The sequence below is a fragment of the Polyodon spathula genome, chromosome 17, assembly GCF_017654505.1.
Source record: "Polyodon spathula isolate WHYD16114869_AA chromosome 17, ASM1765450v1, whole genome shotgun sequence".
Lineage (NCBI taxonomy): Eukaryota > Metazoa > Chordata > Actinopteri > Acipenseriformes > Polyodontidae > Polyodon > Polyodon spathula.
The window spans coordinates 12,593,763-12,609,260 of NC_054550.1; the positions used below are offsets into that span (position 1 = coordinate 12,593,763).

The 15,498-nt window shown below is 39.1% G+C and overlaps 1 protein-coding gene across 1 annotated transcript in view; it reads left to right on the forward strand.

Moving 5' to 3' along the window:
- Nucleotides 1-11,848: 11,848 nt before the first annotated feature.
- LOC121329638 (proline-rich protein 5-like) overlaps nt 11,849-15,498 on the forward strand; it is a 52,014-nt gene continuing 48,364 nt past the window's right edge. Inside the window, exon 1 of the mRNA XM_041275333.1 lies at nt 11,849-11,920. The gene's annotated coding sequence lies outside the window, so the exon portion shown is untranslated. The remainder of the gene's footprint in view (nt 11,921-15,498) is intronic.

Here is a 15,498-nt window from a genome sequence, read left to right on the forward strand (position 1 = left end):
CCAATAAAGCATTTTTTGAACTTGGATTTGAATTTGAAAAGTGTGGTGTCGAATCGATTGGCTGAGTGGTAATGTCAGGCCAGATGCAGGAAGAAACAGACACTGCAGGGATTTGATACAGTGGTGCTTGCACAGTTTATTTTCACTAATAATAAAAATTAAAATAAAAGTTTAAAAAAAAAAACTGCTCAAAGAGCAAATATAAATATTCAAAGAAAAAAAACCTCGAACATTCAAACACATAAAACACAATAAAACTTAGGTCAGGTAGGGGAATCGCTTTCACTGATCCTGTACTCAGTTTCTGTTTAAACTCACTGCTCTCGTTCTCTCCTCTGAACATCCGCCTGGAACTGAGAGCACTGCAGGTTTATATACCGTGGCCGGGGAGTTTAACTAGCTAGTAATTATTCCATTACCCCTCGGCCACAATCTGTATAAGTTTATTATGTGACTGCCGGCTAGTTTAACAATGCACTAGCCGACAGTCACATATTACCACAAGGTTTTTAAATACTACTGTCAGAGGACAAGCTGCTGACCTCGTCTGTGCCAGAACACATTTAAACAACAAAACATACGGCTTCACCGTCATGTTCATAAATACATATAAATAAATCCAAATAATAATAATAAGAAGAAGAAGAAGAAGAAGAAGAAGAAGAAGAAGAAGAAGAAGAAGAAGAAGAAGAATAATCATCATCATCATCATCATCATCATCATCATCATCATCATAATCATAATCATAATCATAATAATAAGCATAATATAATCATAATTAGTATATATAATATAATTAATGAAAACATATTATATTATTAATTATACAACAACAAATACTTTTGTTAATAATATAACTGGTAATACAACAAAACAAATACAAAATAATAAATTGCACAGGCTCCTCGCCCTGTCACATGTACAGTAAGAATCATCCTGTTACATCGGATTCTATCAAAATGGTTCCACAGATTTAGATGGTTTTGTTACAGAAACTGACGTGGCTTTCTGGAACTACAATACAATATGAAGCCATAGGGGGCATGACAAGTTACAAGTCATTACACTTTACTACCCGGACTAATACAAACTTCCCTGTATGCACCTTATAAAACCATGTTCCAGATACCAATTATGAAAAAAACTCCTTAAAAATTCTAACAATGAAGCCATATTCTTCTATCTTTATATAAAAATGTAACTTTGGTTTCCTGTCTTCAAGGTGCCTGTTTGTGTTGTCATCAAACCTGAAAGGGTGATGGAACTAGGGGTGCTGGGGGTGCTGAAGCACCCCCTGGCATTGCATGGCTTCTATCATATACAGGGGTTACAGTTTTGTTCAATGGCTTTCAGCACCCCCACTTTAAAAATGGTTCCAGTGACACTGCAAACTTGCTAAACTTCTTTTATTTCACAGGAATTCAATGTGATTAGATGCCAAGTAAATTCTACTTTTAGAACAGATCCCAATTCATATGTTTGTTGGTTGATGGTCAGGTTGGCAAAAACAGAAGTCACTATGTTTTAGATTTTAGTGCTTTTGCACACTTTTATTGTTAACAATTAAATACAATAATTAAACAAAACACAGGTGGCCTTCAGGCTTCAAGACTGCGGAAAACTCAGCTTTCCCTGGTACATAACACATCTTCCCTGGCATTTCTATAAACACAGCACAGATTTGTATTTAATCTGTTCCTACAGCCTATCGCTAGTAGCTAGGCTTTCTATAGCCTTTATACTAAACAACAGCTCTTTGATTGATGGGCCCTGCATTCCAGCCATATTCTTACATGGTGGAATGGAGGGAGCCAGACACCAGTTGACATGCAGGTGGAGAGCCCTTATTCCTGCAAAACTACACTAAAATCTACTAACAATGTGACAGGGGACTCCTCACCCCAGCACACATGGAAGCATAGTTTTAAAAGTTTAGCTCAGAATGGTTCTTAGCTTTATTTTCTTCGCTAAAGAGACCATTACAACAAGATGTTGGTTAGTCTCCTACACAGGCCCTTTGTATCCTGAACGTGTCTAAAGACAGTGTGACTACATCTGATACTTTTGTATGTGTATTGCAGATACCATCCTAATTGACAGAATTCATATTTCCTATAATATCCCTGTGACAAGCTGGCTTTAGTGGTGACGTCACACCAGAAATAAACACACACAGCACTGCAAGAGGATATGGTGAGTGAAGTGCGCTGCTGCGCTGTTTAATCAATAAACAGAAAATAAAGTGAACAAACGAAAAACACTTTGTAAAATAAAAATACACAGTAGCCAAAACGAACAGACAGACGGACAAATGGTGGACGAACAAACAAGTATCGTGCTGGATGAAAGCAAGCATGTAGCAATTGTTAATCTTTATTCTCCTCTCTCTCTCTCTCTCTCTCTCTCTCTCTCTCTTTCCCACGTTCTCCACTCACTGAACACACAACCCCGAGTGAGTGAAAACATGCTGCTTTTATGCAGCTGTACCAAGACTCGATTGCTAATCAATTATTCAATTGGAGTCGCGGTACAACTGCACGTGAATTAATAAAGTGCAATTTTCCATGCTCACATATTATTTTATTTTACCTGTATGTGAAGTGCTGTGCAATCCTTGTGCCTAAATACTAATATACATTTTAAATCACTTGTGTTACACAGACCCATTTATATCCTGTGTACCAATGACTATATATAGGGGTTGACAGGGAGGGAGTTAAAGTCCTCCCTACTGAATACATGTGTCTGGAGCCTTAATTGGATGATTATTGGTTAATTAGGGTCCAGCCACTTGCTATATAAAAGATAGAAAATTATTTGCTTGGGAAAGTGTTTTGAGAGGAGTTAGGTGAGTCTAGCTGTGTGCAGTGTGCAGTGTGCAGTGTGCAGTGCGCAGTGCACTGTTTGCAGTGTGCTGTGTGCAGTGTGCGTGTGCAGTCTGTTCTGGTCAGTGAAGGTGAATGCCCAGCCTGACATAAGTATTGTTTTGCTGAAACCTTTTATTTTGGCCCCTGTGCCTTGTTTATTGTTCATGTTTTGTTTTGAACACCCTTAAGTATACATCCCAGGTCTTTCTCAAGATTATACTGTCTTTGTGATGAGGAAATTTCCACTAGGCTGGGTTGAAAACACAAAACTTGCCCCTCCTACCTCCAATCCCTTGTGTCTCCCCACACCTCCTCCTCAATCTTTGACTCGCCATACCTTCTCTCCACTCTCCATCCTCCCATGCCCGCTCTGTCTTTTCCCTAGCCCCTCTGTGGTGGAACCAGCTACCAGAGAACCCAAGGACTGCTCCGTCTCTCACAGCTTTCTGTCCCCTCCTCAAGACCCACCTGTAGAAACTGCACTTGCAGATCTCTTGATCTACCCCTCCTATTCTGCACTGGACTTGCCTGACCTCAGCACCATGTTACTGGACCCTCTACTATTGCACTACTAATATGTCATTGTAGATATAACTTGTTGTAATCCTAACTTGCTGCATCCTAGTCCATAATGTATTTTAATATTATTATTTGCACTTACCCCAAACTATACTGTATTTAAATATTAAACTTACATCGTAACCCTGTGCAGTACTGCCCTGTAACACCTGTAAGTCGCCTTGGATAAAGGCATCTGCCAAATAATAATAATAATAATAATAATAATAATAATAATCACATATGCATATGGATTGCAGCTGCAACTGCACTTTGGTCCATCTGAAACTGCACAATTCACAATCACTTCATAATCACATTAGTCGACTACCAGTTTCTGAGACCAACTGTCACTTTACTGTTTGCCTCTATGCTAAATTATATCATTTTTGTAAATTATGATTATAGTAGGATTACATTTTTGACATCTCTATTTAATTTGTGATGCTATTAATAAGCTTAATATAGACTGAATTATTTTCTGCTTCAACTTCCCCAGACATAAAGACCCAGTGTTATGATAGTGTTTTCAAGATAACACCCACTCTAACAGGAGCTACAAATAAAAATGAACAAATAGTGTTCAAAGGTAATCTGTTATATATGTGAATTATTGCGAATAGATGGGCTTATATTAGTGATAATATAGTATTTACAAAATTCCAGAAACTCATCTTTGTAATAAATAATGGTTTACCTTTAAACTGTGTTTATTAATTTAAGTTTAGTTCCCCATACTGCAGGCGTTATCAGAAAGCTTGTCACGGAGTGTTAAACTGTGGTATCACTTTATCACTGGTATCATTGTTAGAGTAAACGTCACTTCTGTTTTCTAAGCTACTAAAAAAATGAAAGACTAAGTGTAAAAGTGTTCTCCTGCATAGCCTGTACTGCCTCATAACACACCTCGAATACATTCAGACCCTTTTCAACTCTCAGGGCAATAGTTTTCCACTATAAGCGTCAATTCAATCAATAGCCTTACATCCAGTCAATATTTGTATAAACAAAGCTGTTTAATTGAATTAACCTCTCTAATAGTGAAAAGCTACTCATAAAATCCCCAACTGTTCCACTGTTTAATATGTAGTGAGTATGTTGTCATACCTCATTAAAGATCATCTGTTGCAGAGAGAAGTTAAATTGGTTTAAACAAATATCGGAAGCCTTTGATTGAATTATTTTCAAAACAAATTTTAATTTTAGTCATATCTGGGTTTGTTTTCTTACCGGTAATAATTTTTCTATTATTTTAATATATTATTTAATTTCATGCTGGAACTTCACAGTTTTTATCCATTGTTTGAAGTATTATTTTTCTTTTTTTCTTTTTTTTTTTTTTTTTTTTATTTTTTCAGATTTCATTTATATAAAACTATTTTAAAACTCCAAACAGCTTACCCCTGATCATCTGTGCAGTGTTTCAAACAACACTATACTCTATGGGCTGCAGGTCAAGTCTTCAGATTCACACATCCTTTCCAAAGTCAAATTCCCGTAACTTTCAATGTAGGGTTTCACACCCAGAGAACACATTCTGGTGGAAATGCTTTCAATACCAGACAGCTGAAGCTGGTGGAAATGCTTTCAATACCAGACCGCTGAAGAGTCACTTCCCGTTAAACATCCGCTTTTCCCAAGGGTGAAGCACAACAAAGTGCAATCAAGTATAACTATAGCAAGGCAAAGCAAATGGAAGCATTGTAAAGCACAGAGAGGCATGGTAAAGCAAGGGGAAGCATTGTAAAGCCCAGAGCGGTGTGGGGGCAGTGTTGTGTGATCCACTGTTGTTACATTCTTGCCCCTGTCAGTGGGATGAGATGAGGTTAAAAGTTCTATAACCATGAATGCAGATGCAAATGCTTTTACACTGTGGTTAAGATGCTCGCTTGCACTGTGTGGCCTCAAGCCCTGTTATAAAAGCATATTAATGAACATGGTAAACTATGGTAAATGCATAATATAACCATGGGAAGCCATGGGGAAACTGCTGTGCAAATTTCCCACAGTAAACTGTTATAAGAGCTACCTTGGGGCAGGTTTAAAAGGTTAATCAGCCCTATGACTCTATATGTTTGGACTGGCTAAAATAACAACTGGCCATAACCCATCTAATGACAAATCCACATATTTGGTTTCCAGGTGACCATGTTTACTATTCAGATTCTAATTAGTAAAGAAACATGCACTTCCAGTTGTTTTACCAAAGAAAGTTTACTTTCATGCATTTGTGAAGTACTGCTAATTTGAACTACTAGCTCTGCTACGATCATTGGAATGAGTTTGTTTAAATGCAGAGGGGTTCAGTTGAGGATGATGTGTCCCAGAAGTCTGCAAGCATCTGTGTTCAATTCTATTGATTCCATTCCCCTTACTTCATTCACAGACTATTCATCAATCAATCTGATCATGTCTATGACAGACAGGATTATCAGTACACATTGAAGAGGTGCTAACCAAGGTGTGGAAAGAACAGTCTTTTAAAAGCATTCTTCTCTTATTCACATAAGCACCATTATAACATGAAAGATCTTGTTCATTTAGGTACAATACATAGGGTGTACACAATTAAATAGTTCTCTCACCAATTCTTATGCTGCTTCTTTTTTCATTACATCCTTGAAACTTATTTTTTTACACGATGGTTCATAGCAATGTTTTCTACTAAAGACCATTACAAGATGTTTCGAGTTAATTCCCCACAGAGGCTTTTTGTGTCATCAAGGTAAGAGATTTCTTACACTACCTTGAATTTTGGTTTTTATTATTCATATTTCCCAGTAAAATATTCAGTTAATCCTCCAAGGTGGAGTAACAGATTATGATTAAATGAATATATGAGTTGATTCATTTTCCGATGCATATTTTAACAGCGTGTGCAGAATGCTGTGGTCGCACCATTGTTGTGGATCAGGCTTGTTAGCAACAACACCAGAGCTGCAGCCTGCCAGGGCTGCAAGAGACTGCAAGAGATTGCCTCAATGGACACACACTGGTGCAACTTTGCAGTGATCCCTCGCCAGAGCGGCTAGGGGATTCAGGAGATCATAGAGATTCAGGGGACAGAAGAGTAAACCTGGACAGAAGGAATGGGGGATTGTGATTGGTCGGGGTTATTACATTGCTGAAATGCTGTTGGTGGGCTTAGGGCCCTCATGGCAGTATTTGAAAAGCTAGCTGAGGGTCTTGTAGCCTGTTCGAGTTGTGTCCACTGTGTCTACGGAATAAAAGAATTATCGTTTGGACATGAATCCTCTTGTCCTGTGTCATCTATTCTCATCTCATCTATTCTTTTTTCTCTCTGAATCGCTGGTATGCTACAATATTATATAGATATATGCATATCCATTTTTTTAATCCGCATAAATAGATTTTTTAAACCTTGGTTTTAAAATTTGTCTTGTTGATCATTAAAATGTAGTTTTACTACATCCCCGAAGTCCTTAACAACAGTCTGTATTCACAGCAACCTCTCTGCCCTGGACTGACAGGCTCACCTTCCTGAAGATAAGCTTCAACAAATTCTAAACACTAAATACTCAAAATCTGTAACGAAAACATCTACAACCATGATACTGCAATATCTCTACTCCAAAAACACATACTTTGAGAACCACCTCCTGTGAGAGCTCTACACTGCCGTTCACAAACCAGATGCAGGTAAGTTATTTTTCCAAGTTCAATGACACATGGACTGGATATTTCAGGTTTTGTAGAAAACTGTTTTTATTTTTAAATAATTTTCCCATTTCAAATGTTAAGATATGGCAATGTGATTGGTCTGTGGAGTGAATTATCTTATTAATATTGTGTGTATCTCAGCGGTAAATTGATGACATACATTAACATGCAGTATCTGATTTGCTGTCTCTGGTTTACATCGCAATGGCTACAGGACTGCTTTCTTTAGGTTTGTTGGGAATTGAAGTTCTCTAACTGTATGAAATGCAAGGTGAGGCCAGACCACAGTAAATGAATGAGAAAGAAATCAGTGCCGTGCTGTGGATGGCACTATCCTGAAGGCCCGATTCTGACTCTGACTGAATTAATTAATTTTACTGTAGATGTTGCACAATTTCTAAAATGACAAGAAGCTTCTCACTGGTAACTGAGATCCAATAACAAGTACACTAACAGTGTGTCCACTGTTTCAACACCAAGGTGTGAATGTTCCCTGAGATGTGCTTTCTGTATCTGAACTGTTTCCTCTTTATCACACTAAACAGGGAGTCCATGTTTCATTGCGGCCTTGTTTCCACTGGACTTCCTCAGGTATAGCTGAGCTGAGCTATATGGTAGGCCTGAGTGCCTGTATCATGCCCATGCCCACACAGGTTTTGGGTAGCTCATAAAGAACAGTGTTCTAGGGGACATTTTTAAGCAATGTTCACCATTTGAATATCAAGACGCAGCATCTGGATCTGAGTAATAGTGAAATTGCTCCAATGTCACCTGACAGCAAGTTGCTTCAAAAGTTGCCTGGTGTATTTAATAAAGCAACAATAAGGCTTTTTTATATTATTTTTTGGGGGAACTGCTGGCAAAATGAGTTGTATTTATATGTAATAATAATTTTGATATAAAAAATGAATATGCATAAGGCTTTCTAACTAATAATGTGTTGGAGAAAAAAGGAAATTGTATGTGCTGTATTATTATTATTATTATCATTAATATTATAGTATGTACAATTGAAATGGTCATATTCACTGTTAAAAACTGTTTGGTTAGATATTTATAGTTTAGTATTTATGGTTGGTTAATGCTATAGCTGCTACTGCAGACTTTTACAAAGCATTGCTCTATATGAAACTAGTATACCAGCCCTATCTGCTTTGTCTAGGAAACACAAGCATTTTACCATAACAGTACAATACAGGTGTTGAACAACAACATAGAAACAGCTGGCATAGTCATGTCAATTGGGTGCAGAGGTGAGTGCAAGATGTTGATTACAGAATGTGATTTTTTTCAGGAAGTTAGGGGGTAAAAAGCTACAGGAAGTAACGTTCTCTAATAAGTGCTGTTCAGAGCTGGTGCTGGTGTACATTGTGTGCTGGTCAGTGTGTGCTGCTGCTGGTGTAGTGTACGCTGGTGCTGGTGTACACTGTGTGCTGGTCAGTGTGTGCTGGTGTTGGTGTACAGTGTGTGTTGGTCAGTGTGTCATTGCTGGTGTTGGTGTACAGTGTGTGTTGGTGCTGGTGTAGTGTGTGCTGGTCATTGCTGGTGCTGGTGTACACTATGTGCTGATCAGAGCTGGTGCTGGTGTACACTGTGTTGGTCATGGCTGGTGCTGGTGTGCACTGTGTGCTGATCAGAGCTGGTGCTGGTGTACACTGTGTGCTGGTCATGGCTGGTGCTGGTGTGCACTGTGTGCTGATCAGAGCTGGTGCTGGTGTGCACTGTGTGCTGATCAGAGCTAATGCTGGTGCACACTGTATGCTGGTGTTGCTGGTGCTGGTGTAGTGTGTGCTGGTCATTGCTGGTGCTGGTGTACACTGTGTGCTGGTCATTGCTGGTGCTGGTGTACAGTGTGTGCTGGTCATTGCTGGTGCTGGTGTACACTGTGTGCTGGTCATTGCTGGTGCTGGTGTACAGTGTGTGCTGGTCATTGCTGGTGCTGGTGTACACTGTGTGCTGGTCATTGCTGGTGCTGGTGTACACTGTGTGCTGGTCATTGCTGGTGCTGGTGTACAGTGTGTGCTGGTCATTGCTGGCTGGCGTACACTGTGTGCTGGTCAGAGCTGGTGCTGGTGTAGTGTGTGCTGGTCACTGTTTGTGTTCTGGTGCTGGTGTAGTGTGTCCTGGTGCGCTGGTGTACAGTGTGCTGGTGTAGTGTGTGCTGGTGCTGGTGTACAGTGTGTGCTGGTCATTGCTGGTGCTGGTGTACACTGTGTGCTGCTGGTGTACAGTGTGTGTCAGAGCTGGTGCTGGCGTACACTGTGTGCTGATGCAGAGCTGGTGCTGGTGTAGTGTGTGCTGGTCATTGCTGGTGCTGGCGTACACTGAGTGCTGATCAGAGCTGGTGCTGGTGTACACCGTGTGCTGGTCAGTGTGCTGGTGCTGGTGTACAGTGTGCTGTGTGCTGGTCAGTGTGTGCTGGTGCTGGTGTACAGTGTGTGCTGGCTAGAGCTGCTGGTTTGCTGGTTTTCAGCTGGTTGTGTTGGTTCAGGAGACTTGGTGCTGGCTGAGGAGTTGGTTAAGCAGGTCCATTAAAAATCAATTTTACTTTAAAAAGTGATTTGCTTGTAGTCCGTACTCCTGTATAACCTTGTCTGGTATCCCTTATACATGAGGCTGACAGGGGGTGCAGCTTTTGTATATAGAGAACAAATTTCAGGGATTATATTAAATAATCAATGAATGAGTCCTGTGAAAACAGTTAATTTACACAAAACTGAGTACAGCATTGTCAACCCCCTGAATTCTGGACTCGGGGTAGTGTTATTTTCAGGTACGGAGGTAAAAAGTGGTACACAGGGCACTGGGCTTGCTCCTGCATGTCTAAACAACTTTCGCTTAGAAAACATGGAAGTGCCCATTCAAATTTGATACGTTATGCTGTTTTCGGCCTTTTTGATCTTTTTCAATTGAATTTATAATATTTTTCCACCAGCAAGAAAATAGTATGCAAATATTTATCATATGCAATACATTGGGTCTTGCACATTTTTTACTTCTGCACTTTGCGGTGGACATCTCATTTTATCTTGTTCGTCGTGAATTGTTTTTTTTTTTTTCTTTTTAGAGAAATTGTTGTCTATTTCCAGCTTAAGTTTGCAAAAATATTGTCCCGTTCGCGCCCGCCCTCCGATTGTGTGTGGACTGCCTCGCCCAGTGTGATGCGCCTGTCTACGGGAACCGAGTTCGCCATACTATATATAGGATATATATATATATATATATATATATATATATATATATATATATAGATATATATATGTATGTATGTATGTATGTATATGTATATATGTGTGTATCTATATATATATATATATATATATATATATATATATATATATATATATATATTATATATATATATATATATATATATATATATATATTATATGTGTCGGTAAATGTACCTCTGTTTTGGTACGCGTACCACATTGTGGCGATGTACCACACTACACAGGAACAAAGGAGAAACGAACAACACCAAATAAAACCAAAACGTTAAAAACGACATTCACTAAGTTAACCAGAACCGCTACCAAACACACAAGAAACAGAAACAATTAGCGACATTCCAGAAAGGTTTAAAAAAGCTTTGCCGAGTAAACTGGCAGATCTGAGACGCACGTTTCATGAAGAAGAATTGTAAACAGTTTGAACTCTATGCAGCCCCCAGTTCAGAAGGCTGCGTGCTGCTTGCCTGATGGGTTAACAGTTCTGGAGAGCTCGGCGCCTCACATGCTACTGCACATTACTATACCTCATGAATAATCAATGCAACCACCCTGAAAGATTTGCAGTGGCGGGGGAGGGTCGACTGAGAGAGTCTGGGACCGGGTGAAAATTTGCACAATTTATTTAAACATTAGCCAAGAAAGATCAGACTAAGACTCGGGTTTTGTGCAATTGACAAAGCTGATAACGTTGTCTGGAAATTAATCATCTCCCGTACTGACAGTCGTATTCAGTATACGAGCGAGAATTGTGTTACAAACTTCCTCAGCTCTGAGAGTTTGAGAGTCTGTCATCGGCGTCTTTCCAATGCATCCTTGGGTAGTGTTCTCACTTCTACAAACGGAGCTTAACACCGGTAAATCATAACCAAAGCCTGGGAAAGCCGGCTTATGTGAACTTGGTGTCAATAGTTAACCCTCAACTACTGCGGCTAACAGAGAATTGAAAGAGAACTAACTGCTCATGCTTTCTTCTGTTCTGCTACTGTCACTTTCACAAGCAACAGACCAGCATTCTAAAGACGTCAACATAAGACGAGGTAAGCGTTCCTTACTGCTGTTCCTTCTTTCGTGTTATTCTGGGCATGTTTTATTATAGCCGTGTTGCTTTTGCAGCCCGTTTGTTGTTGCAAACAATTAAAAATAGTTGTCATACATAGACAGAAGCTTGAACGATCATGATTTGCAGTTTTGCAATGGATGTCATTCAAACCATGCGATCCACCGATCCCAATAATTAAGTGCTGTTTTTCAGAAATCATTTGGCTGGTTTCCTGATGAATGTAAAAAGAAAATGCTTTTACATAATAGTATGTATGGCTGAAACGTCACCTCGCACAGCTAAACAGGGACAAGGAGATAAGTGGATATTTATATTTGAATTGGAAGACTGCTGTTTTTGTTTACGCGAGTCTGGGTGTAACTATTGGTTTATCCACATTGTTCTTCTTTTCAGTTGATAATATTTTGCGCAACAAACAGCAGCACTACAATTTTTATCAGATAGTAACAGCTTCTCCTTGCAGGTACTACAGACATGGGCATCCATCTACCCCTCCACCGATTTACAGCTAAACAGTGATGTAGGTAATTTGGCATGGATAGACCTTCAGTATTTGAGGGAGTGTTATAGAGCACTGTAGTGTAGTATAAAATCTATGAGGTACGGATACAGTCAGTAGGCCCTGTTTAACTTGTTCAACTTTGCAGTGACTTCTCATTTTGTTTTGTTTGTCATGAATGTTTTTTTTTTCTTTTCTTTTACTGTTAAAACAGAAATTGGTTGCCTGTTTTCACTTTAAGTTTGGAAAAAATGTAATGTGTAATTTCCTACAAATCTTATGACTATAGCTTTGTATGGAGGAGGGTGCAAAATCAGACAATTAAAACAACTTAGGATAAAAAAAACTAAAAAAAAACTGTCAAACTTTTTCCATGAGATTACTTTTTTCTACATCCGAAAGGGGAATACCTGCTATTAAAACAAATAGTGTCTCATTTGTAGTCGATGTGCGTACAAATGCATTTGCACATGTCTAGTTTATTTTTTCCGCCAGAATCTTGTCTGCCAAAAAGTGTCTCACTTCAATTGTTTTGCTCCGAATGTACTCAGTACCTCTTTCATTCTTTTATAAGAATCTGTTGCTGAGTATCATAACCTTCATATATCTTAACTTTAGGTCTGTTATACAAAATCAGTTTTTTGTAAAACAAGATATTTCTAAAGAGTCATAACTATTTTTGCATGCTCAGCACATTGCTACACACATTCAGATGTAAATGTTAAAGCAGTGCAATGTTCTCTGATCTTCAAAAACCAAGAATGTAAAACAATGAAACTATCAAATCAATACGGTTACACAATATATTGCACATTATTACTTTATTATTAATTGTGTGACACTATTTGACACCAGTGGATGGTATCTCAAGATCCCAGAAACACTGTGCACCCAGTTCTCTTAGAGTGTACCGCTTTTTGATCATTGTGAAACATCCATCAGATCGCAGTTGCTTGCACATGTCCCATTTTCTGACGTTACACGGCTTGTTTTGGTATGCATATCACATTGTGACAATGTACTACTTTCTGACACTACACCTGTGTAATGTCAGAACATGGTACCCTGTCATAATTTGGGACACATGCAATCATTTGCGACCAGAGTGTTTCGCGGTTGTCAAAAAGTATTTTTTTTGTTGTATCAGGCCTACCAGTGGTGGATGAAGAGAAATATGGGCTCCGGTGCATCATCTTATTGTGCCCTCCCCCTCTCCTCCAATACTTTAATGTGACATTTGTTTATAAACATCAAACAAGCCAGGAAATTGTCCTCCTACAGTTTTCTACTCACCTACTTGAATTACATTATGCATGCATCGTTACATCCAACACTAGGCTTACACTATTTGTAATCACAACCTAACAAGTTTAATCAACAGTTTTTTTTTAAAGATGATTACGAGAATAGCAGTAGCTGCTGAAATGAGGGAGGACAGAAACTGAATTACTGGTATCTGCGACACAGACCAGAAGAAAGCACACACAGGTCAGGAAGCTGCAGTTCCAACAAAAAGACGCGCCGTCCGCCGTTTTTATTTTAAATACAAAAATAAATAAAATGTTTAAACAAAAATAAACACTTGCTCACAGAGTACATAAAATAAATAATTAAACAAAAATAATCACGAACACCAATAATGAATTAAGGTCTGGCTGGGCAGTAGCCTTCACGGTTCCTTTATCTGCTGTTTAAATAAATTCTCCTGTCTCACCCCTCGCTTGCTCGCTCTCGTTCCTCCTCCGAACACCCCCCCGGAGTGCAGAGAGCTGCAGGTATTTATACAGGTGATCATCTCCCGATTAGCAACAAATTAATCACTTAATTCGGGAGATGGCCACCTTCTGCACGAGTTTTTAATGTGGATGGGGCTTCCTATCCACGCTGCAAAACAATACAAAACAAAACGCACGATGGTTCACCGTCATCTGTACAAAAGTATAAAACAATAAACAAATACAAAATAACACAGGGGCGGAGGGGGAGACCCCGTTCTAAAAATAAACAAACAGTACGATTAAACAGCAGGGCTTTTCTACCGCCCTGCTACAGTGAGTCTCTTCCAACAACATTTTTTTTTCACTATTAGGCTAATGACATTTTCAGAAACAACTTTACAATGTTTTACTATTAACAGTTACGTTAAGTAATATTAAACATTTGCTAACTATATTTTGCTAAAGAAAACCACTAGAACATCATCATTTAAAACAGAGGACTATAATATACATTTCAAATATCCCTACAAATAAATAAATACGTAAATGCATAAACATTGTTACCTGAAGCGCTTCTATAGCATTGAGTTGTAAAATCTCCATCGAGTTGAAGAAATCCTTTAGAACTGCACCTGAAACCTCTTCTAGCAGAGATCACATCACAGAGCTGTGCTGCCTCTTCTAGCAGTTAACTCCACTTCATGAGGCAGGAGTCAGGCCTGTGTAAAGGGACTACTAGAAGAAAGACTAAGTGCTGGTGACTTTAGCAACAGAATAGGGGTTTCCCCTTGACTACTCAGAGAACCACCCTCGCTGAGGTGAGGACGAACCTCCAACGCTGGGAAGTGAGGAACTTCTCCCAAGGGGAAACTAAGGCAGGATAGAGGACGAACGAAGGTCTCCCTGGCTTACTGAGACGTCTAGTTGAGAGAGGTCAGACTCGGCTGACTCTCTGAGGCCACATGGAGAGCCTCGAAATCTATGCAGGGAGAACAAAAGTGCTGGAAAAGAGAATAAAAAAATAAATACATAAAGCGGGCCAGGGCACTTCCACCTTCAATAAGTTGAGTCAATCACTAGCTCAAAAGTAGGGAACAACCTTTGCTCACCGAACCTTAGAGGGCGAGATGTCGTTGTCGGCCTCTAAGGTTGGGAAGTGAGCTTCACTTGCCCCCAAAAGAGGACCCCCAGCTCCCCGCAACTGTGCCACCAATGTAAATGAGAGAAAATTGTTAGTTAGAAATGGTAGTTATTATTATTATTATTGTTGTTGTTGTTGTTGTTGTTGTTGTTGTTGTTGTTGTTGTTGTTATATATTTTAATTTATTTATTTTTTCAACTTTTTAAAATTTTAAACTAATCTGCTCGGCAGAGAGGGAAAAAAAAACCCTTTTTGTGGGAGGAAACCTCTGGCACAGAGATGGCCCCCACTCCGGGCATGCTAGCAATACATTGTTGAGCGGAAATAATATCAAGGAGAGAATAGCAAATGTAAGATTCCATTGCTGAGGAAGGACTGGCTGTTATACTGGAAGGTGTTTGGCTTTCAAAATAAAATTTATTGATAACTGAAATCCAGATTAGCCAGCAAATAAGTTGCATAATTGGAGGGGAAGGGGAATGGCCTTTATTAATATTATGAACAGTAGATTTTATTAAGATAGATTTTCTTTTTTTTTTTTTTTCTTTTTTGACAAAATGAGCCCAAAAGATAGGTTGCAACGACAATAGGGAATACCTCAATTAACCCTTTGCGGTCCTATAAGAACATAAGAACATAAGAAAGTTTACAAACGAGAGGAGGCCATTCGGCCCATCTTGCTCGTTTGGTTGTTAGTAGCTTATTGATCCCAAAATCTCATCAAGCAGCTTCTTGAAGGA